Raw genomic sequence first — 25,496 nt, 5'->3', positions numbered from 1 at the left:
GAACGAGTTATGGAGCTCGGTCACTCAATTCCTTGGACAGGCCACATGGCATTTCAGAAAACACTCTGGTGGATTGGGAGCTGGTTTGTTTGGCCTGGAATGTACTCACAGGTCTCCAAATTTTGTAGTTCCTGCGAGGTGTGCCAGCTAACATCGGGCAAAAGGGTAGCTCAGGCCCCGCTTCATCCTTTACCAATTACAGGTTCTCCTTTTGAGAGAATTGGTATGGACATTGTAGGCCCTTTGGAGAGGAGCTCAGCGGGCAGCCGGTACATTTTGGTCGTATCAGATTATGCTACACGCTACCCAGAGGCCTTTCCCCTTAAGCCCCTTTCACACTGGGGCTGCTCCCAGTTGCTTCCTGTGGTGTCATGACAACGCAGGAATTTCTGCATCAGGTGCGCACAGCAGGGGGCAGAGAGGAGGTGAGAATGCAGCCTGCAGGTTCTCTGCATAGAGAAGTCAGAGTGCACAGTTTGGCTGCAGACAGACTGTGCACTCTGACTTCTCTTCTACTTGTTGTTGTGCTGAGCTGCAGGGCTGCGCTCTGAGTTCTGTTATAGTTTATCTTTTCTCCCTTGAACGCGAGATGCGCACGCACACATGAACCATCGTTGAGCAGATGTGGAGATGTCTGGAGTTCTACTTGATGTTGACATATCCTGAACTTAGGTCCTTTTTTAACTGATGAGAGAGTCTGAGGAGTGAAAGGAACTAACTGCCTGCAGACAATTTTTTTTTCTTTTCTTTCCGCCTTTGACCGCGAGATGCGCGCGCACGTGCGCCATCAAATGTGGAGATGTCTGGAGTTCTACTTGCTGTTGACATGTCCTTTCTCAGGACTTATGTCCTTTTTTGTCCTTTTTTAAGCTGTGATGTGAGTTTGAGCAGTAATTGTTCACATGTGCGTGCGTGAACGAACGTCCATGAGTGGACTAGAGATGTCCAGACTTCTTACTGGATATTTCTGGCAATCAGTCTGCATTTTTTTTTTTCTGTGGTCTTTTTTTTTTCAGCATGTAGTTTTTACTGCATTAAGTACACGGTATAAAAACAATCCTGCGTGATTTACACTGTGGGAACAATGGAACACAGCAGGAATCATAAATTGGCTTTGAGTCACGCTGGATAACACCTCTTTGCCCCGACTTGCGCTGGAACCACTTCCTTTCTGCGTTGAGCACAGGACGCCAAAAAAATTAAACAGGTTTAATTTTTCAGCGCCTGACTTGCTTCCTCCTTTGTGCCCCTTGCGCTGTTGTGGAGCCGAGCTGCATCGTCTCGGCACTGAGTTGCTTCCACGCGGCGTCATAATGACGCACAGTGCAAATGGGAGCAACTGGGAGCACCCCCGGTGTGAAAGGGGCTTTAGATCTATTAAGGCTAAACAGGTTGCCAATTGTCTTTTACAACTGTTCTCCAGGGAGGGTGTAGTTAAGGAGATACTGACTGTGGCACTAATTTTTTGTCCAAACTCCTTCAACAAGTTTATCAGCTGTTAGGTGTCAGGGGTATTAAGACCACTCCATACGGACGGTTTAGTGGAGAGGTACAACCAGATGCTTAAATATATGTTGAGTAGGTTTTTCTCCTCTACAGGCAAGGACTGGGACCAGTGGTTGCCATATCTGTTCTTTGCTTACCGGGAGGCCCCACAGGCATGAACCGGCTTCTCATTGTTTGAGTTGTTATATGGACGCCAGGTGAGGGGACCCCTGGACTTGCTGAAGGAGCATTGGAAGGAGACAGACAACATTGTGGCGTATGTGTTGAAGATGAGGGAGAGGATTGAGGCGATGGCGACATTGGCACAGGAAAATCTTAAAGCAGCTCAAACGGCACAGAAAACCTGGTACGACGGGAAGGCAAAGGACCGAATTTTCACACCAGGCCAAAAGGTACTTTTGCTCTTACTGACCAGTGAAAATAAGTTGTTGGCTAAGTGGCATGGGCTGTATGAGATTACAAGACGTGTTGGTCATGTTACTTATGAACTTTACATGCCAGAAATATAAATTTAAAGAAATATAAATTTTATTGAATGTCTTTCTTTCATCCATTATTTAGATTTGGAGGCAGTGGGCCCTGGAGGAGAGAGGGAGACATTAGGTCACCAATCAGTTGTAATTGGGAAGTGCAAAAATGTTGTGCAATGTGTTTTAGGTTGTTTTAGTGTTTGTGTAGTTAGTGTATCTGTTGTGTATTGTGGTGTTTTAGTGAATAGTTGTAATCTGTCTCCTTTACCTTCTGTCTTGTGTCCAGGTGGCAAAGAGGTCCCACCAGAAACACGTCCCCATGATAAAGGTTCCGGGCCAGAACAGGGCAGGAGAATGTGAGGGGGGAGATAGGTTAAGGGGTTTATTGGCTTATGGATTTTAGTTAGCAGGGGTGTTTGGTTTCAGGGTTTTATGTACAGAGATGGTGGGCTTTTAAATGGTTTTGGTTTAGTTAAGGTTATGCAGGTTTTACAAACAGGTTTTGTGAGTTAGTTTTTTTTCAGTTCTTACCTTGTTAGATTCTAATGGCGCCTAGAAAATCACTCTGGTTGGCTGCTGGGAAAGAGACTACTCCACCCACCTCTCTGGGCACTTTGTACTTTATGCACTGTTTCTTTTTTTGGAAAAAAGCAGATATAGTAAAAAATTTAAATTGTGGACCACGTCATCTTGCCTCTGCCTCTGTCTCACCTATATTAAATCGCTAATGGCCAGATGACTTCACAGTGGCCCAAGACTGGAGTTGCAAAAAGTCACACATGTGGTGCATGTGTCTCGTATGTGTCTCGCACACATAACACAGGGTGACACGTTGGTTTAGGCACAAAACGGACACAGGGAGTGTCTGCTCACAGCTGTGGCTGTAAAGATCTCTGCTCCTGGATGTCCCAGTTGGAGGACACATTCCGTGTTTGGAAGGACATGAACTTACAACATTCTTCCGTGAGGCGCGTGTCTCTGCCTGCTGTCCTCACATGCAAATATATAAAACATCTTTTGCCTTTGCGCCAGGCTGCAGCGGCTGGACACAGCGCACCTTGTCCATGCCTTTGATGATTTCAGGCATTTTTCCGCACTGATTACAAGCCACCGATGGTAGCACAGTCTGTAAATCCAGATTACCATCTGTTAATCAGAGTTTATGGGTTTGAATCCTGTGAGTGACATTTTTTTTTTAACCAGGGTTATTGGATTGCAGGGTTCTGTATTGCTTCCCCTATTATGTATTATTTATATCAACCCAGTCATATTCACAAATTATACAGCTGGTTTTTATTTTATTGTTCTCCACATCAGCAGCATGATGTGGTGCAGCGGCTCACACTGTTCCTGCTCAAAAGACACCATCGCGTGCGCGAACCATCACACCGGGATCGTACAGGCCTGCCCATCGGCGCGATGTTTTCGTGGTTCACGCATACGAGCTGTTTCGCCGTGAGTCACCCTGAGTTGTACTTATTCGTATTATGTGCGAAGGCACCCTTAAAAATGTATATATGCAGCATCAAAGTATCCTGTTATCTTTTTAAATTTAGCAACTGTTTTGTCTTGGACAGGAAAGAAGGCTGCCCACATCTGCCGTTTCACCAGCAGACTTTGAAATGAGACAGCCTAGTTGTGCCATTGATAACGTAAATGACAGTTTCAGAAGCATGCGGCCAGTGAACTGGGACACAACCTATGTCAAAGAAGAACATGAAGTGGGAAATGGGAAGAAACAAGAAGTGGGTCAAAACCTACAGATCTACAGAATTAAATCAATGCAGGACATTTAAAAATAACCCCAAACTTCAGTAAAAACAGAAACAAGACTGAAACAAAACACACTATTAAAGAAAAACATCGGACTAAAATAAATATTAAACCGATACAAGATAGAACAAAGAAATAATTACTATAACTTTAACCAAAACTAGAGTTACTTCTAAATAAACTCCAAACTGAGAAAACACCACTGGATACTAAAAAGACGCAAGGGACAGACATGAATCACAGCATGTTCTCCGTGTGTTTGCATGGGTTTCATCCAGGTGCTCCGGCTTCCTCCCACATCTAAAGACATGCATGTTAGGGGAATTGGAAACTTTATAATTGTGCAGGTGTCCCTTGTAAAACAGGTCTCTATCTCAATGGGACTAACCTGATTAAATAAAGGTTAAATTAATAGAGTTGGTTTAACAGTACTTTATTGGGCCAATATTCACGCATTGACCTGTTAATTTAGCACTGCAAAATTTACTGCGTAATCAACTTTTCAACTTTTTGATAGTAAAGTAAGTCCCTTCGGCTGCTCCCTTGTTTGCACTCGGGGTCGCCACAGCAAATCCAAGGTGGGTCTGCATGTTGAACTGGCACAGGTTTTACGCCGGATGCCCTTCCTCACGCAACTCCACATTACATGGAGAAATGTGGCAGGGGTGGGATTTGAACCCAGAACCTTCTGCACTGAAACCAAGCACATTAACTACTTTGCTACCACCCCTGCAACTTTTTGATAAGCAAACAAAATTTCTGCACTTAGAAATTACTTTAGAACAGGTTTATTATGTAAAAGCTAGTGAGAAATAAACACTTCTGAAACTGAAAACACTGTTTGTAACCTAATAACACCTCTGGAAGGATTTACAAAACATTTAGCAGATGTTAGTGTGGCAACGTCACAGGTTGGTAGCAAAACTCTTCTAAAACTGAAAATGCTGTTTTTAGAACCTAATAATACCTCTGAAGTGATTTAAAAGACATTTAGCAGATGTTAGTGTTTAGTTTTGAGTTGTGTTGAGTGATATTTTTTTAAACAAAAATGTTGATTGTGATAAAGTATTTTGTTGTCACGTACAAAAAGTATCGGTATTGGTATCGATATCGTGATACTGGGCCTGTATTTACTTGGTATCAGATCAATACCAAAATTCCAATTATCGCCCACCTCAAGTTGGTATGCACATACAACCATTGTAGACCAACACTTTCTGCATAATTTACCTCCTCAAACAAACCATTGGTTCAGTGTCTCATTTCCGATTCGTTAGCACAGCCCCTGTGGTTGACGTCCTGCATGCTGAATATGAAATTAACCACTTCGGCTGCAATCGCAAACATGAATATTATAGTAAACACTGTATTTACTTGCACGCAATCTCCAAGAGGCAACCTTAAATAATGTGTTGCATCTTACACTTGACTTCTCAACATTAGCAAACAGAGAGGAAATTGTTGGGGTGTTTGATTCTCGTCATATCAAACGATCTCTTTGTGGGTTTGAACTCCTTTCGCCTCTTGCAGCTGTGTGAGGAAGTGATCTGTTGTTGAATAGATATGACTTTTGTTGACTTAGTGAAAACTTAAGAGCCATTAGCAAAAAGCCATTTACATTTCATTGCCTGTAATCATTTGATACTTTGAATTTCGGGAGGTGCTTCAGCAATAATGGCTAAATATAAATCATTCATTACATGTAATCCATCACCAGTGAGCTCCGTCTCTCTCGCTCTCTTGAATATCCTGTTTTTGTTTTCATCTGAGGTAGACTACAGCCTCTCTGTGACACAGGTACAAAATGCTAATACCTTTTTAGGATTGAAAGGAGAACCTGCGTCTGTGCCGAAATGAAGTGTGCACAATGTGGCGTCTCTGCTGCGCCCTCCTTCCCTCTGCCTACCTTGCAAAAAAAAAAAAAAAAAAGGATTTACTGCTACCTAATAAACACACACAGGTGCAGATATATCGTTTTGGGAGCAGCCGACGCAGGCGTGTTCACAGCTGATAAGCCCCGCACGCCTGTGGCTTGTTTCTCTAACTCCCCCTTTCTTCTCTTCTCTGGGGTGCTGTCTGCAGGCAGACCTCTGCTACAAGACCCAACAGTCACAAAAAGGGGAGATGAATACCTAAATATCTGGAAAGAATTGCAAACAAAGACAGACCAGGTGAATCCTGTGTTGCTGGTGAAGAAGCCGGGGGAGACTGGGGAGATTCCCCATCACTGTAGTATGTGTAGGAAAGGAAGAGGGACAAAAGAAAAAGGGGCCTTCAATACATTTCAGTGCAAGAACAGGTTGAGGGATAAGCAGTTTGGACCAGACGCCAGACAAGGTTTTAATTACTCACTGCTTAGTCATGCTGTATTTACAGGGTCGGTGTTGTTCAACGCCTGATGCATAGAAATACCATGCCAAGGAAGCAGAATGGGCAGCGACAGGCGTGAGGTTGATGGCTGCTCTGGCCACAATCTCATATCCCAGGCAGTTGACTGAGTCATGAGTGGTCATAACATATTGATGCATGACATATGCAGATACAGTTGGTATTGTGCAAGCATAACAAGACTCGTCCAGTCAGACTGAGGCTTGACCCACCAAGAATTGCAAAAAAATGTTTTATGTAGGATTCTCCTCTGGTATACACCAAGAATAACATACTACAAATAGACAATTGTTAATTTTATTAAAAAGTTAAATTTATGTAATTACTCTCAGTCAGATTAAATATGATCAGCAATCAAGCCTCTGAATGCTGTTGTCACATTTGGTGAGTTGACTGATTTTCTTTGCAATAAATCATGTTCTGATAAAAACTGTTGATGAGGTAATCTATAAGAGTAGTATAACAGAAGTATAAGAGAAGTATAACAGGGCAACCCTACCAGGAGTTAAAAAAGCCACACTATGGTCAACATTGATGGAGGGTAACAGAATACATGAAAATTTATTACAGCATGGTGGATTAGTGGTTAGCATTGTCGCCTCACAGCAAGAAGGTCATGGGTTCAGTTCACACCTGTTGCCTTTTTTGTGTTGAGTTTGCATTCTCTCCCCGTGTTTGCATGGGTTTCCTCCGGGTGCTCTGGTTTCCTCCCACATTTAAAGACATGCAGGTTAGGTGAATTGGAAACTTTATAATTGCCCAGGTGTCCCTTGCAAAAGAGGTCTCGATCTCAATGGGACTAACCTCGTTAACCTTCTGTGGTCCGAGGGCAATTTTTGGACAGTTCACTCGCCTGGCATAAATGTTTTATTATTGCTGATTGTGGGATGCAGGGAGCTGCATCCCACAATCAAGTTTTATGTCTCTCTTTTTCAGGACAACCTGTGCTTTCAGAATATAAATGTTTTTGTTGTGTTTTCTAAGTGTAATAAAGGTTTACAATCAGAAATAAGAAATGAAAAAAATAAAGTGAAAAATAATTTTCCACACACATTTATTCAAAACACACAGCAAACTATAAAACAACTGTTATGACACTTTATATTGGTAATTTGAGGTCTTGTGTGAAAGACTGTACAACAAAAAGGTTCAAACAATAAACACAAATGCACATTTTGAACAATATATACAAAATGGTTTATGCGTTTTGTATGTCTCATCCTACTGTGTTTTGGACTGTTCTGTGCTGCTCCTTATAGTCTGAGGAGTGGCCCTCCCCCTCGCTCCATTGATATGGTAAACAGTGTTTTACACCGAGAAAGCAACAGAGTTATCCAGTAACATTCACATGCAAACTAGTGGAGCAATCCTGATAGTTACACACTCTTTGTTTGAGCACGTGAGATTGTCATCAGAGGCTCTCCGTCTGCGTCATATGCACAAAGGAACATGTTCCCTACACAATGAAATGTGTTTACTGCATTTAACCCATCCTAATTGCCAGTTAGGAGCAGAAGTCGCCTTTAGGCGCCCGGGGACCAGCTCCAGATGTATATCCTGCCTTAGGTCAACAGCAGGGCTGAGCAAACCATGACCGGCCTCATGACGACAGACGACACACACATAACACACAACACACATAAGCCGGCCCGGTACATGAACACATATAAAAAGCACACACAAGGTAAAACTTGGGAAAGATAAACCTTCATTGCTGCTGCATTGAATCATGCAGCAGCAATGCAGGAAAAAACCCATCAGCACAATGAACACACACAACAACAGGGCGAGAGACCACGATTGAGATTTGTAAGAGTCCAGTTATCAGACAGAACACCCGGAGGCCACCTTTAGGCGCCATCAACGGCCTTGTTCGTCCATTCTGGAGGGAGGAGAGGCCCAGCCCCGAACAGTCCACTGTCCACAGTCAACATCAGAGCTGGAGAAGCTGAGGGCGGGGGAAGACCAGGGGAGTGAGGCATGAGCATTGTTCTTCTCCAGGAGGTTTTTATCACAGCGGCCTTGAAGTGCAGCTGTGTTTTGGGAAGCCGAATGAAAATCCAGATTAGCAGACGCCTGAAAGATTCCACAGTCTGAGACAGAGTGGCTTCCAATACATCTGAATTAGGAGAGGAGATGTGGTCATTACTGACGATCAGTGCGGTTTTCCAGTGCAGCCATTCTTCCCGAGATGGTATCCAACGCGCGGTTAACACCCGCCGACTGAGCTGACACTGTCCTTCCAATCGAATCAATCATGTGGGGCAGCCTGGACGGGCCAATTATTGCCGCTTCCACTTTCTTAATTTTCCGGTAAACCAGCGCTATGCCTGCTCCACACAGCAGGAACCCGGTCACCACCATGCCAAATATATACACATCTTCGACGTCCTCCACAGGCAGCGTGTAAAGGCACATGACCTGCCATTTCCTCCAACTGTCCATCACGTAACCCATCACATGTGTCCCGACAGGACAGGTCGGGTCCTCCGCTCCCTAGTGTCTTGTAGAAAAACAGTGTCAATTGCGTTCAGAGACCACTTTAACAGATCCATTTTTGCTGTTTCCAGAAGAGCAAAGCTGGCAGCCTCACAGACAACACGCCACAGAAGCAGGAAAGATAAGGAGGGAGGGAGAAGAGAAAAATGCGACCGTCTCGGCCGAGAGCAAGGAGGCAAAAAAAAAAAAAATCAAACTGTTCAAACTAATTATCGCTTCTCTTTGGTAAAACTAGGTGTGTCATATTTGGAAACAGGTCCAGGAATTTCTGCAGAAATTTATCATTAAATGATATTGAAATTGTAACTGATACTAAATTTCTTGGTGTTGTTAATGATGATAAGCTGAGCTGGAAAACATATTAATTTTGTTAAATCAATTGTCAAAAGCCATTGCAATCTTGCAGAAAGCACAAGATTTCATTTCCCAACACTCCTTAACTATTTTTTATCATTCACTGTCTATTCCATATAGAGTAGTGTTCAGAATAATAGTAGTGCTATGTGACTAAAAAGATTAATCCAGGTTTTGAGTATATTTCTTATTGTTACATGGGAAACAAGGTATCAGTAGATTCAGTATATTCTCACAAATCCAACAAGACCAAGCATTCATGATATGCACATTCTTAAGGCTATGAAATTGGGATATTATTAAAAAAAAAAAATAGAAAAGGGGGTGTTCACAATAATAGTATCATCTGCTGTTGACGCTACAAAATCAAAACTGTTATGTTCAAACTGCTTTTTTAGCAATCCTGTGAATCACTAAACTAGTATTTAGTTGTATAATCACAGTTTTTCATGATTTCTTCACATCTGCGCGGCATTAATTTTGTCGGTTTGGAACCAAGATTTTTCTCATTTACTAGTGTGCGTGGGGTCATTGTCTTGTTGAAACACCCATTTCAAGGGCATGTCCTCTTCAGCATAAAGCAACATGACCTCTTCAAGTATTTTGACATATCCAAACTGATCCATGATACCTGGTATGCAATATATACGCCTGACACCATAGTAGGAGAAACATGCCCATATCATGATGCTTGCACCACCATGCTTCACTGTCTTCACTGTGAACTGTAGCTTGAATTCAGAGTTTGGGGGTCGTCTCACAAACTGTCTGCGGCCCTTGGACCCAAAAAGAACAGTTTTACTCTCATCAGTCCACAAAATATTCCTCCATTTCTCTTTAGGCCAGTTGATGTGTTCTTTGGCAAATTGTAACCTCTTCTGCACGTCTTTTATTTAACAGAGGGACTTTGCGGGGGATTCTTGCAAATAAATTAGCTTCACACAGGCGTCTTCTAACTGTCACAGCACTTACAGGTAACTCCAGACTGTCTTTGATCATCCTGGAGCTGATCAGTGGGTGAGCCTTTGCCATTCTGGTTATTCTTCTATCCATTTTGATGGTTGTTTTCCGTTTTCTTCCACGCGTCTCTGGTTTTTTTGTCCATTTTAAAGCATTGGAGATCATTGTAGATGAACAGCCTATAATTTTTGCACCTGTATATACGTTTTCCCCTCTCCAATCAACTTTTTAATCAAACTACACTGTTCTTCTGAACAATGTCTTTTCCTCAGGCTTTCAAAGAGGAAAGCATGTTCAACAGGTGCTGGCTTCATCCTTACATAGGGGACACCTGATTCACACCTGTTTGTTCCACAAAATTGACGAACTCACTGACTGAATGCCACACTACTATATTGTGAACTCCCCGTTTTCTACTTTTTTTTACTAGTACCCAATTTCATAGCCTTAAGAGTGTGCATATCATGAATCAATCAATCAATTTTTTTATATAGCGCCAAATCACAACAAACAGTTGCTCCAAGGCGCTTTATATTGTAAGGCAAGGCCATACAATAATTATGTAAAACCCCAACGGTCAAAACGACCCCCTGTGAGCAAGCACTTGGCTATGCTTGGGAATGCTTGGTCTTGTTGGATTTGTGAGAATCTACTGAATCTATTGGTACCTTGCTTCCCATGTAACAATAAGAAATATACTCAAAACCTGGATTAATATTTTTAGTCACATAGCACTATTATTCTGAACACTACTGTATGAGCTGTTGTATTGAGGTTTGGGGCAATACATATAAAACAAATACTAAGCCAATATTTTTGTTGCTAAAGAAGGCCATAAGAATTATTTTTAGCAGATCGTATTGTGAGCCAATGAATCTATTATTTGCATGTTTATATATTCTAAAATTATTATACGTGACACGTGCAGGTCATACCAGCAGACTTTGCCATTCTAGATCCATCTCGAGGTTCCTTCATATCCGCTCAGATCGTTTCAGATCCCGTTTTGCCACCATCAGAATATGTAAATTGCGGTCAGATGCTCCTCAGACTGCACGTGGACCACCGTCAGATAGGTGTCCCATCTCCATGGCGCCCAGAGGCCTTTGAACATGTGCATCACACTCGGGGCTGCTGGCCGATTTTGACCAACTATGTGGACTCTCGCAGATAGCTGTCAGAACGTTTTGGAACTGAAACCCGACACTTTTCGGATGTGCGCAATTTGCCATTCTGACGCCATTCCACGTGATTCTGGCTATGTGTGATGAGGGTATACAACCCCTGGCAATAATTATGGAATCACCGGCCTCGGAGGATGTTCATTCAGTTGTTTAATTTTGTAGAAAAAAAGCAGATCACAGACATGACACAAAACTAAAGTCATTTCAAATGGCAACTTTCTGGCTTTAAGAAATCAGGAAAAAAAATTGTGGCAGTCAGTAACGGTTACTTTTTTAGACCAAGCAGAGGGAAAAAAAATATGAAATCACTCAATTCTGAGGAAGAAATTATGGAATCATGAAAAACAAAAGTACACTCCAACACATCACTAGTATTTTGTTGCACCACCTCTGGCTTTTATAACAGCTTGCAGTCTCTGAGGCATGAACTTAATGAGTGACAAACAGTACTCTTCATCAATCTGACTCCAACTTTCTCTGATTGCTGTTGCCAGATCAGCTTTGCAGGTTGGAGCCTTGTCATGGACCATTTTCTTCAACTTCCACCAAAGATTTTCAACTGGATTAAGATCCGGACTGTTTGCAGGCCATGACATTGACCCTATGTGTCTTTTTGCAAGGAATGTTTTCACAGTTTTTGCTCTATGGCAAGATGCATAGTCTCCATGATGACATAGGTCACTTACGAATCGAGCGAACCCTCGACCTAGTTTGTGCCCGGTTCTAGTGGCCAGAAATGGCTGTGGATGTAGAGAAGAAAATCAAAACTTGTCATAGATGTGTTTGGAGGAAGGCATTACCTGAAAAATCTGCCACACTCGTCAATATTGGTACCTCACGTCCACTCGAGCTACTTTGCATGGATTTCCTGAGCCTCGAGCCTGACTCAAGTAACACCAAAGACATTCTTGTTCTTACAGATCACTTTACTAAGTTTGCAGTGGTTATTCCAACGCCCAATCAAAAAGCCAGAACAGTGGCTAAGTGTCTGTGGGACAATTTTATTGTCTACTACGGCATTCCTGAAAGAATCCATACTGACCAGGGGCCGGATTTTGAGTCAAGGCTAATTAGAGAGCTATGTGACATGGCTGGAATTCGTAAAAGCCATACGATGCCCTACCATCCACGAGGGAATCCGGTGGAACGGTTCAATAGTAGACTTTTGAGTATGCTCAGGACACTTGAGGAGAAACAGAAGTTAAAATGGAAGGACTATGTGAAGCAATTAGTTCATGCATATAACTGCACGAAGAACGAAGTTACAACCAGATTAAAGACGGCCCACAGCGGCGCAGGGTGCGCCACGCTCAGAGCGGCCATCGACAGGCTGAAACGACCAGATCATTTCCAAAGTGAAGGCTGTGTTGATCCGGGATGTCGTCTGACTACCAGAGAAATTGTGGAAGAGGTGTACATCAGCACTTTTCCGGCACATTCCACTGTTACAGGAGATTTTGTAATGAAAGACGTGCGGAGGAATTCCCGCGTCGGGACGGAGCCGCTCATGGCGCACAACAAAAAGCACGTCCATGTTGGAAGTCTCACAGGACAAATTGTGACATGCCCAGCTGTTACACAATTTCTCGGATACGCACTCGACTGAAAAGCCACCGAAAGCCGTCTGAATCTTCCGAATGGTTTCCAACACGGACATGCTTTTTGTTGTGCGCCATGAGCGGCTCCGTCCCGACGCGCGCATTCCTCTGCACGTCTTTCATTACAAAATCTCCTGTAACAGTGGACTGTGCCTCAAAAGTGCTGATGTACACCTCTTCCACAATTTCTCTGGTAGTCAGACGACGTCCCGGATCAACACAGCCTTCACTTTGGAAATGATCTGGTCGTTTCAGCCTGTCGATGGCCGCTCGGAGTGCGGCGCACCCTGCGCCGATGTGGGCCATCTTTAATCCGGTTATAATGATCCTTAATCTGTGTGACGCCCAGAGTATCTTCACCGAAAGCCGTCTGAATCTTCCAAATGGTTTCCACCTGGCTGTCTCTCACAGTTTCTGGAAAAATTTGATTCAGCGCTGCTCCAATCGCTCAGCCATTTTTCTGACAATGAAAATCCGACGCGGGGGGTGGACCAGTGCTCACTCAAAACCTGCCCACAGGCGAATGACGCATCCGACAGGCGTGAAAAAACTCATGCATGGGCACGAAGGTTCAAGCTTGGCTGATGCAAGCGCACATGATTCAAATCCATATAGTTTTTTAAAAAATAAAAAGGTCGGATAGTTTTCTAACAGACCTCGTACAGAGGTGATAATTCCGTGTGCAGCTGGAGGAAACAGATGCAGAATTCAAAGATTGGCTGCTGCACACAGACATTGGGTGGCTCAGCAGAAGTATATTTCTAGAATGATTTTCTGTATTGTCGCCAAAATTAAAGAATATATGAAACGTTCAAACTATTTTGAATATGCACAGCTAGAAGACAGTCAGTGGCTCTTGGATTCACCCTTTCTTACCAATTTTGTTTTGTATCACTTGAGCTTGTTGTCAGTTTTCTCTGTTTTCCATTTGGGGAAAATATAGATGTGGATTGTATAATGTCCAAAGTGGCATCACTTTTCAACCTGGATAGCTGTGCTTTGAAAATGAGACCTTCACACTGAAAAATGACATTGTGCAACACCTGACATGAATGTCCAATTCTGGAATCTAATTCAGAAAAAGAAGTACTCCAACCTCAGACAAACTGCACAGAATTTGACTGCCTTTTTTAGATCAACATATTTGTGTGAGTCTGCCTTTTCACATATGAAAATCATCAAGTCAAAATACAGATCCATCATGACTGATGACCACCTTGTGGCCTGCTTCTGGCTGGCACTCAGCTCCTACTGTCTGGACTATGAGAGACTAGCTTCCTACTCTCAGTGCCAGGAGTCCCACTAAGGTAGAGTACAACATTTCCAACTTGAATTAGGAATTGTATTATTTGGGTTGTTTGTTATTATGGTGTTACGGGCCAGTCCTAGGCCTACATATGCACATTCTTTGCACCAAGCAAATTTACTTCAAAAATGTGTTATTATTGTTAAAACTTTATCTTTGTGCCGGAAATTGTGTTATTATATTGGTGCACAATAAATTGTGACTATGCTATGGCTTTCCATTTGGCTTGGTAGATCTCAATACACTATTAATTTTAAAAGTAGATCTTGATTCAAAAAAGATTGGACACCCCTGTGTTACAACCAGTGGTAGGCACACCTAACCAAAAAGTTAGCTTTGATAACCATTAATCAGATAACTGAAAAGTTATCTTTTATTATGATGATACCGATAAACTGCTAAAAAATTTATCTTTATTACAGATAACCAATAACTATTAGCATTGATTCGGACGTGACCACATCAGAATTCACTGTCGATTTCTGATAAACCAGTATCACTTTAAACGCCGCAGGGGCTGCTGGGTAAATTCAAGGACCACAAACACAAGAATGCATGAAAAATTAATGAATAAAAAATAAAATAAAATAAAAAAATAAAACCCCAAACACTGTCATCATCTTTCAAAAGCAGTAAAACACAGTATTAGAAGTCTTAAGTTTAACCTTAACCAGTTTAGTCCCATTGAGATCTCTTTTACAAGGTAGACCTGGACAATTATAAAGTTTCCAATTCAATGAACCTGCATGTCATTGGATGTGGGAGGAAGCCGGAGCATGGAGCTGGTCTGCTCTGTGTAAGCCTAATCCCATCAGATCTCAGAAGCTAAGCAGTGTGGCATCTGGTTAGTACTTGGATGAGAGACCTCTTCGGAACACCAGCAGCTCTGTATGTGTTTCTCCAGGTAAAACGAGTTGTGTCAGGAAGGGCATCCGGCATAATACTTTTGCCAAATACCAATGTGGATTTGGCTATATCCGCTGTGGCGACCCCGAACAAAATGCGAGCAGCCAAAATGACAGCACATACACACAGGAAACTGGAGCACCTGGAGAGAACCCACTGAAACACAGGGAGAGCATGCAAACTCCACACAAAGAAGGCACAGGTGGTAATTGATCCCATGACCTTCTTGCTGTAGGGTAACAGTGCTAACCACTAAGCCACCATGCTGCCCACTGTGCTACCCTCCAGAAGGACAACCATCTCTGCAGCAATTCACCAATCAGGCCTGTATGATAGAGTGGCCAGACAGAAGCCACTCCTTAGTAAATGGCACATGGCAGCCCACCTGGAGTTTGACAAAATGCAACTGAAGGACTCTGAGACCACGAGAAACAAAATACTCTGCTCTGATGAAACACAGATTGAACTCTTTGGTGTGAATGTCACACAACATTCCAACTCATTATAGAAACTTTCCATAATTTATTATCACCCTGTATAGGCATATTCAGGGTCACTCAAATGTCTTCACCCAATTGATACAACAGAACTGTTGAGTAAGCAGTAACTTGTGAATGCCACATATTGTTACATAAAATGAAGTTAAAATCTAAAAGCAAAATTTGAAATGTATCCAAAATATTGAGAATGTGTTACTGACATTAAATAATCCAGTGGAATATGTTACAAATTACATTTTAGGACATGCACTCTGAAATCTGTAGTTGGATAGATTAAAAAATTATAAATTAACACTGATGCTCAAAATAACAGCAGAATACAGCTAGTAATCTAATTTGCAACCATCAGCACTTTAATATAGATTTTCTTTTCTAATAATGAGTTGGAATGGTGTGTGACATTCACACCAAAAGGTCAATCTGTGTTTCATCAAGTGGAGATATGCTCTGGTCAGCAGGGGAATGAAATTCAGTAGGAGCACAATTGAGTACATGTGTGTGAAAGAGAGGGAGCCCAGTGGAATAGTGCGTTTACAAGGAGTAGAAGTGGTAAAAGTAGATGAGTTCAAATTCTTGGGGTCAACTGTCCAAAGTAATGGACAGTGTGGTAGAGAGGTGAAGAAGAGAGTACAGGCAGGGTGGAGTGGGTGGAGGAAGGTGGCAGGAGTGATTTGTGACTGAAGAATATCAGCAAGAGTGAAGCAGAAAGTCTACAAGACAGTAGTGAGACCAGCTATGTTGTACAGCTTAGAGATGGTGGCATTAACAAAAACACAGGAGGCAGAGCTGAAGATGTTGACATTCTCTTTGGGAGTGTCGAGAATGGACAAGATTAGGAATGAACATATCAGAGGGATAGCTCAGGTGGGACGGTTTGGAGACAAAGTCAGAGAGGCGAGATTGAGATGGTTTGGTCTTGCGCAGAGGAGGTACCAAGGGTATATAGGGAGAAGGATGCTGAAAATGGTGCCACCAGGCAGGAGGAGAAGAGGGAGGCCAAAGAGAAGGTTTATGGATGTGCTGAGGGAGGACATGCAGGTGGTTGGTGTGACAGAGAAAGACACAGATGACAGGATGAGATGGAAATGATTGATCTGCTGTGGCAACCCCTAAAGGGAGCAGCCGAAAGAAAAAGAAGAATTTATTACTTTATACATACCATGTCTGTGTCATACCCGTCACACATAGCCAGAATCACGCAGAATGGTGTCGGAGTAATGAATCGGTGCACATCCGAAAAGTGTCGGATTTCAGTTCCACAACATTCTGACAGCCATCTGCGGAAGTCCACACAGTTGGTCAAAATCTGCCGGCCGCCCCAAGTGTGTACACATGTTCATAACTCTCTGGGTGCAGTCGAGATGGGGCACCTATCCAAAGGCAGACCTTGAGTAGTCTGAGGACCATCTAATTGCAATCTAAAAGGCACACCTGAACAGGCTGACATGTCCACAATGTGTTTTTTCATCATCCAAGTTCTGACAGCAAATGCATCATCGGCTCTGAAATGAGTATCTGATATACGGTCAAGCGGGACCGAGTGAGACGCATTGGCATGACACATGTCACTGCAGTGCAGGGACCACATCCGTGCAAGTGTCACATGCAAGGTTGCATGACACAAATGGGGTGGGCACACAATAAGCATCCAAACAACAAACACAATCTGCGTCGCACAGCAGCTATCATAGCACTGTGTGAGGAATGGGCAAATTGACGTCCTGCAGGCTGGCGCCACCGCATACTGACATGCACACAACAAATGCAGTGACAGAGCCCCCCCAGAGTGCAAAGGAACCGTTGATCGCTGATATGTATGTGGCACGCAGCCACAAACCGAAAGAACTGTGCCACTGCGAGTCAATGTGTGACACAGTGCACGGCGCTGCAGATCTGGACAGGGTGTTACATCCATAATAGACCTTACAGCACAGATATTTGTACATTCCTTCCCATGGGCGACTTAAATAATGTGAACTATTGTCTCCATCATAACATGGGCAGCTGCCTCTCTCCATGGTGCGCAGTAATGCTGGATGGATTTCATGCTGTAATAAATGTTCTAACTTCTAACTCTGGAGGAGATATAACATGGAACTTGTGGCAGGCCGTTACACCATTAATAAACATGCATCTTACCTCCAACAGCGGTCCAGGAGTGTTTCATAGCGCCGACGTAGAAAATGAAGCCAGGACAGCAGCCTGCGGTTAGAATCCTCTTACCCAAAAGAAAAAAAAAATTATTTCATGTTATAATCCAACCTTCAAGGCATCCAGAGTTGTGTTATGCTGCTGAAGTGGACAAACAAGAAAAAGAAAGTTCCCTGGAAAGGCTCTGTCTGAGGGATAGCATGGCCCAACTGCCAGCAAACTTTGGAGCGAAGCTGTCCAGTGGCAGGCGCAAGCACGTGTGCCCTGCGCGCGCTTAGTGGCCCATGCAGCATTATGCGCATGCACACACACACGCACATGGCTGAGTGATAATTACAGCCCCACGCATGTGTGTGCGTGCATGAGGAAACCAGCGCTCTGGTCTGCCATCCAGACATTTGGAGATCGGGAAGTGTGCAGCACCTTTTATGGCCGTCCACAGCAGTCTGTGTCATCTACCGGTTGTCTACACACGCTTTGAATGCCATTGTGCAGGTGTGGATGAGGTATTCCGGATGCGTTCTGACAGAGCTGGCCACGCCTCTTTTCTTCCCGAGTGCTTCGGATTATCTCAATATTTGCCGTGTCGGCATGCTTCTGGCGCATTCTTGCTATGTGTGATGGGGCCTCAGTTAAAAAGGTTCATATTACACATAATCTAATAAGGGTAATGCATAGCATCATCCAAAAGTTTGAACACACCACACTTATCCTTATTTCTACCATTGACACATTTAAAAATCAGTGAAGTTTTGTAACAAGAACATAAGATGGCCAAATAAATAAGTCAATACAAATTCTTAAATAACACAAATGTGTTGATGTATAACTATGTGTGTCCAAGCTATTGACTGCTTCTGTAGGTGTCAATCATTTGGGTGAAGGTCAAGGACATTGGGATCAGATGTCAGATTGCATGAGCCCTTGCTGTCCTCATGCCTACGGGTACTATGACCAAGGAAAACCGAAAGTCTTGATTTGGCTAAGTTTTAGTTGCACAGAAATTAGTCAGTTTGATTGGCCATGACTTTAGGATATAAATGCCATCTTTTTTTTTTTTAATATGACAAAATGTGCTTATTGTTGCAGCAAACTTTTTGTTTGTTTGTTTTTGTGATGACTTGTCTGCTGGCTAACTATGAATCCCTTAGTGAAGGTTTCATATAGGGATAGTATGTAAAATTAAATTCCTCTCTTATTCATGTAAAAACCCCACTCGGGATAATTTTGGAGTGGAATCTAATTTTGCACAGTCATCTGTGAGATAATGATTATGACTCAGTTAATGCTCAAAACACATTTGAAAAATAATAAATCAGAGTTTTCATAAGCCTCCATATCAGTGAAACATTGTACTGTCCCGGGACTGACTTTTGATATCGCAGCTGTATTTTTCAACAAATCTACCTTTCGACAGTAACTTTGCAGTACCCCGAACCACTTCCAAAGTGAAATAACTGGAATCTTGTGAAACTCAGCTTTCAAAGTAACCCCCTCAGCAATCTGGCTAACCCAGTGGGACAGCACTGGAGAATGGATGTAATAGGATGGCGAACAGCCAGGAATTACAACTCTTCGTACAGCTGAAATTCAGAAACTCTTTAGATTGAACAATGCCTGCTTGATGTACTGTAGTGGTAACGTGAGGTGGATGTTGTCGGTTAAAGCCCATGATGAGTCAATAAATATATGAAAGACACCAGATTCGGTAAGTGTGAGGATTCCCTTTTTGATCCAAAAGCTTCCACACAACAAGAGTAGCAGGTAAACACAAATTTTCCACTGAGCCCAATAGTCCCTTCTGTGATACTTTATACAATTATAGACTTTTGATGAGGTGTACCCGTGATTACCCTATCCTGACCTGGTCCGCATAATCATGGGTATACCAAAATCAAAAGTCTATAACTGCTTTATTATATGGTAAACTAGAAAATTGGGAGTTTGTCAAACATACTAAAACTGAAAAATCAATCTCAAGTTTCAACTCTTTATTATTACTGTCATACTGCACTAACTGACATCCCATCAATTGACTGGAGATGCCTGTTAAGTCCATGGCAAAGAGTCATCAGCCTTGTTTTCTTATAAAGTTCGCCATTCGCCTGTCTAGCTTCCGCATAAAATTGACCGAGTACTCCTTCAAGCATCCGTCTGTCATAAGTTTCAAAGATGGGTGCATGTCCCTTTTCAGTGACGTACTTGCGAAACAGGTTGGCTGCTGACTGTGTATTTCTGCAGGTGTGCTTTGCATCTTTTTCGTGTAAAATTCATTTTAAGTCAGCGTCGCTATCAGATGCAAATCTGTCTTCTGCCATCTTGTGAACAAACATGACAGCCAAAGTAGGCATTGTATCGCGTTATCTGATTGGTCGTTATCGATAGATGGCATTGCTCGATTAGCTAGCGCTACGCTGCACGTGAGGTGTACTCGTTTCGCACGCGCGGCCTACTTGGCTCCACCAGAGGTCAACTCGGCATGTGGTACAGCTCAGAAAGTGGCGAATGGGCCAATCAGAAGTTGTTTCTACCCTGTTTGGTACACTAAGCCCAATAGTCCTTTCTGTGATACTTTAAATGTTTCTAGCCCTAGGTGGTACACTGAGCCCAATAGTCCCTTCTGTGATACTTTAAATATTTCTAGCCCTGTTTGGTACACTGAGCCCAATAGTCCCTTCTGTGATACTTTAAATGTTTCACGCCCAGTTTGGTACACTGAGCCCGATAGTCCCTTCTGTGATACTTTAAATGTTTCTAGCCCTGTTTGGTACACTGAGCCCGATAGTCCCTTCTGTGATACTTTAAGTGTTTCATGCCCTATTTGGTACACTGAGCCCGATAGTCCATTCTGTGATACTTTAAATGTTTCACACCCTGTTTGGTACACTGAGCCCGATAGTCCATTCTGTGATACTTTAAATGTTTCTAGCCCTGTTTGGTACACGGAGCCCGATAGTCCTTTCTGTGATACTTTAAATGTTTCTAGCCTTGTTTGGTACACTGAGCCCGATAGTCCCTCCTTCTGTGATACTTTAAATGTTTCTAGCCCTGTTTCTTACACTGAGCCTAATAGTCCCTTCTGTGATACTTTAAATGTTTCTTGCCCTGTTTGGTACACTGAGCCCAATAGTCCCTTCTGTGATACTTCAAATATTTCACGCCCTGTTTGGTACACTGATCCCAATAGTCCCTTCTGTGATACTGTATATGTTTCTAGCCCTGTTTGGTACACTGAGCCCAATAGTCCCTTCTGTGATACTGTATATGTTTCTAGCCCTGTTTGGTACACTGAGCCCAATAGTCCCTTCTGTGATACTGTATGTGTTTCTAGCCCTGTTTGGTATCATGACTGAATTAAGATCACCCCTAGAAAAATGTGTTTTTGAAATTGTTGTTGATGGTGTATATATGAAATTCTCACATAAGATTCACTCTGGAACATCTCAGTTCACGTTTGATTTCCACAGGATGATGTCAGCTGATGGACAGCAAAATAATTGAAAGGAGATGGTTCGACCTACAACCAATTAGAGCAATAAAATGTAATGTACCCTGAGTAATGCAAAACAGAACATTCACAGAGTTGTCCTGAAGCCACTCCTTTGATATCTTGGTTGTGTACTTAGGGTCATTGTCCTGCTGAAAGATGAACCATCAGCCCAGTCTGAGGTCAAGAGCATTGTGGATCTAGGATGTCTTTGTACATTGCTGAATTTGTCTTTCCCTCAAGCCTGACTAGTCTCCCAGTTCCTGCCACTGGAAAACAGCTACCACCATGCTTCACTGTAGGGATGGTGCCTGGTTTCCTCCAAATATGACACCGGGCATTCACACCAAAGAGTTCAATCTTCATCTCATCAGACCAGAGAATTTTGTTTCTCATGGTCTGAGAGTCCTTCAGGTGCCTTTTGGCAAACTCCAGGTAGGCTGCTATATGCATTTTACTAAGGAGTGGTTTCCATCTGGCCACTCTACCATACAGGCCTGATTGGTGGATTGCTGCAGAGATGGTTGTCCTTCTGAAAGGTTCTCCTCTCTCCACAGAGGAATGCTGGAGCTCGGACAGAGTGACCATCGGGTTATTGGTCACCTCCCTGACTAAGGCCCTTCTCCCCTGATTGTTCAGTTTAGACATGCAGCCAGCTCTAGGAAGAGTCCTGGTGGAACCGAACATCTTCCATTTATGGATGATGGAGGCCACTGTGCCCATTGGGACTTGTGCCTTGAGACAATCCTGTCTCGGAGGTCTTCTGGGACCTCAGGACAATCCTGTCTCGGAGGTCTTCAGACAATTCCTTTGACTTCATGCTTGGTTTGTGCTCTGACATGCACTGTCATCTGTGGAACCTTATACGTAGACAGGTGTGTGTCTTTCCAAATCATGTCTAATCAACTGAATTTACCTCAGGTAGATTCCAAATAAGCTGTAGAAACATCTCAAAGATGATCCATGGAAACAGATTGCACCTGAGTGCAACTTTGAGTTTCATGGCAAAGGCTATGAATACTTATGCACGTGTGATTTCTTTTTTTCATATATATAAAAATTTGCAAAAGCCTCATAAAAACTTGTTTCACTTTGTCATTATGGGATACTGTGTGTAGAATTTTGTGAAAGAAAAAATAATTTAATCCTTTTTGGAATAAGGCTGTAAAAAGTGAAGTGTTGTGAATACTTTCCAGATGCACTGTAAACTACTAAACATAAACAAAACATTTAAAAACAGCTTTAGAATTAATATGTCATGGGTAAAATGTCCAACAACGTGATGATGATTAAAGGTGACTCGATCACGATAGTGTTCCTCAGCTGGCTCTAGATGCATGTCCTCATCTGTTCCGGCATAACGAGACCCCTCTGCATCATCTCCTGGCTCTTTTGAGCCCCACATTGTGTGCCTCTGGAACATAACTCACAAAAAGGGCGCCAGTTTGAAACAGTTTCAAGATTAGCCTGATTTTTCCAATTCTCCAGCAGAGTGCAGACTAATTAATAAGCCACGATACTGCCAGCTCCTGTTTTCATTTATCGAGTCTGCCGATGCTGCTCAGCTGCTTTCTGCTCCATCTGCAACATGCCCCACCGGCTCCTGGATTGTGTCCGACATTAACAGTGGGGAGTTTCACAACACACTGAATGGTATCTCTGTCATTGTGTCTCCAGCCCAGCAGGGCTTATAAAGGTCGACCAAAGGCACTCCCATTTCCTATCACACCTGCTCTTTGTGTAATGTTGCCTGATGTGCAATTAGTCCCCCCTGTCTTTGCATCCACCCCACTGTCAGGTGGTGTTGTTGTCACCCACAGTGGGATTGAATTGTTGCATTCTGTTAATTAATCAGTGCATTCAAGCCTCCAAAATGAAAGCAACACAAACAGAACAGACATCCAATTAAGCACTCAAGGCAAATATCAAAATGTGTTCTATCTTACTGAAGGGTAAACGTGTAAGGAAACAACAAAAATACCTACAATGCATTCTTTTATAACTGTTTTTAGTGATTTTGATACACTAGCAAGTTATACCACTGTGTTCCTCTGAATAGTACAGTATGATTTCAACACTAGCCAGTGACCTAAGACAACAACTAATGCCTTTGGTAATACGACATAGGTTTCTTTCGAGGACCCTTGGTAGAATCCTTGTTAGGATTCTTGTTACCACTGGAATGACTTGATGTCAAGCAAGCAGTTACAAAGTGAAACTCAGATGAGGAGTGCCACCGACATTGGCAGTTTGGTCATGTGCTGCATTTCTCTGTGCATGATCCGGCACACAGGTGCCTCAGTGTTGAGGACCCCAGTGTTTGGAGAAGGCCAAGAGGATGCCCACCTAAGACATGGCCATGGCAGATAGATGTTTATGTTTGAGTGGTCGTAATGAAGTGGATGTTAGTCTGGGTGGTTTCCGTTCAGGACCCAATGTGGTTCTGTGGTGTAGTGAATGTAGCAACACATAGCACTAGCTCATGTTCCCAGCCCTGATCGGACCTGACCTCTGGCAACACCTTTCCAGGCCAACTGACAAAATTATGCCTGCATCCAAAAACATTAGAATATTTAATTTCAAGTTTGAGATACTCACATTTCATGCAGTATAGATGCATTGAATCTCTGTCTGATTCAGTACATGTTCTACATATAGAAGTGTCAAGTTGCACAACCTTGTCTATACAGTAGCCCATAAGGGACATACCTACTCCATGTCAGAGGAATCAGTGGTTGCTCTACTGCTTGCTAGTGCAGACTAACAAGTTTAAAAACCATCATTTTTGAGAAATAGCAGATCATTCATATTGCTTACACCCCTATTCCACCATGTGCCGTTGCATTACGACCACCCATGTTCCAAAGCAGTGCAAAGCGGGATGAAATGGCTTAATCCGATTGGCCTCCTTAACAGGCTGGTTTATAAAGTGCAGACCTGCCATCTGGCCAAAAATGAAAGTCAGCATCAGTCCCCTCGGCCAGAACCGCAACAGTGGAGCACGATCAAACAAGTTTCAAACTACTCACGAGAAATACCTCCTTTAAAGACATTCAAACATGAGTGAAGCTGTTAAGACGACGAACACCCTTGATGGCACCCTTAATGCAGTCCACAACCAAACCAATAGATGACACCAAATCCTGCACACTTTGACCAAACTTTGCAAGATGTGTGAAGGGGCCCTAACATTTGTCCCATCTAACATTAATTTATATTATTTGAGGATCACTGATGGTTAAACAAAAGCCCACAACTGCATAAATCACACAATAAAATGTAGTATACAGTCTGTTTTAAAAATGTGTACTTTCAGTGATGATTCTTTGTCAAACAGCAAGAATTGGCTCAGTAAGCTAGGTCATTCGTTCATTGTTGTATTTCATTTCAAGGTCATCTGTTAAATGTGGCTTCACTGGAGAGAGCTGATCCACTATTGTCATTGTGAAGTCCTTGATTTCATTTGCATTTAAAAGGGAACTTGATGTCTGGATTCCCACAAGAAAAGCTCAGCTGTAGTGATATATATATATATATATATATATATATATATATATGAATGACTGAAACTTTTGTGAATGGAATTGCTTAGCACAGAAAAAGTTAAACTCTAAATATATTTGAAAATAACCAGACTTTTAGTTAATGTGGTTTTAAGCATGGAGCGCAATAATTCATCATGTTCATGATATCATTGCTTTTATGTCTCCCGAGGGAGCAGTCTGGACCTGTGGTGGCATGAAAATGGGGGATGAATGCTGCTCGCCACAATCGCATATATCTCCCACCCCTAAACTCCCCCCTCCAACAAAGAGAGCAGTTTCACCTGCTATTAAAACCTCATCTCCCATAGGGGAAAAAAATACCATAATGTAAGACATTAAGACATAAATTATATCTGATTAATGTCTCCCAAGAAGACCTGTAATTATGCAGTAAGCTTTAAGCAAGAGACATCAGCAAAGACAAACGAATGGCAAGAGACACTGCATGACATCCATGGCAGGAATTACCAACCACTCTCCCTAATTAACGTCAACATGACTGAGACGCACACACGCACATGCACTGTTGTTAGATGCGCACTGTAAGAAAAAAAGAAGCCTTTATATAATCCCCCCCTTCACTGCACCTTTGGAGCTTGTTTTGATCACTACCGTTTCATGTGCTGGTAAAGCTCCTTGACATTTTTCCTACTTTTTCAGCTTCAAGGGTCCTGATAAGGATGTCATCATCGTAGTCACCGTCATCATCATCATCATCATCATCATCCCACGGGGCCGACAAGAGGAAGGCTGTTCAATATTCTATTGCACAGCAACAAGGGCTTAGAAAGGAGCGGGGATTTCTTTTAATACTTGCTTTTGATTGCATCAGAGATTATTTAACTCAGCTTTATCCTCTTGAACCCTGT

Source organism: Thalassophryne amazonica, chromosome 10, assembly GCF_902500255.1.
Source record: "Thalassophryne amazonica chromosome 10, fThaAma1.1, whole genome shotgun sequence".
In the NCBI taxonomy this organism is placed as follows: domain Eukaryota; kingdom Metazoa; phylum Chordata; class Actinopteri; order Batrachoidiformes; family Batrachoididae; genus Thalassophryne; species Thalassophryne amazonica.
Note: the sequence above shows the minus strand (reverse complement) of the source record.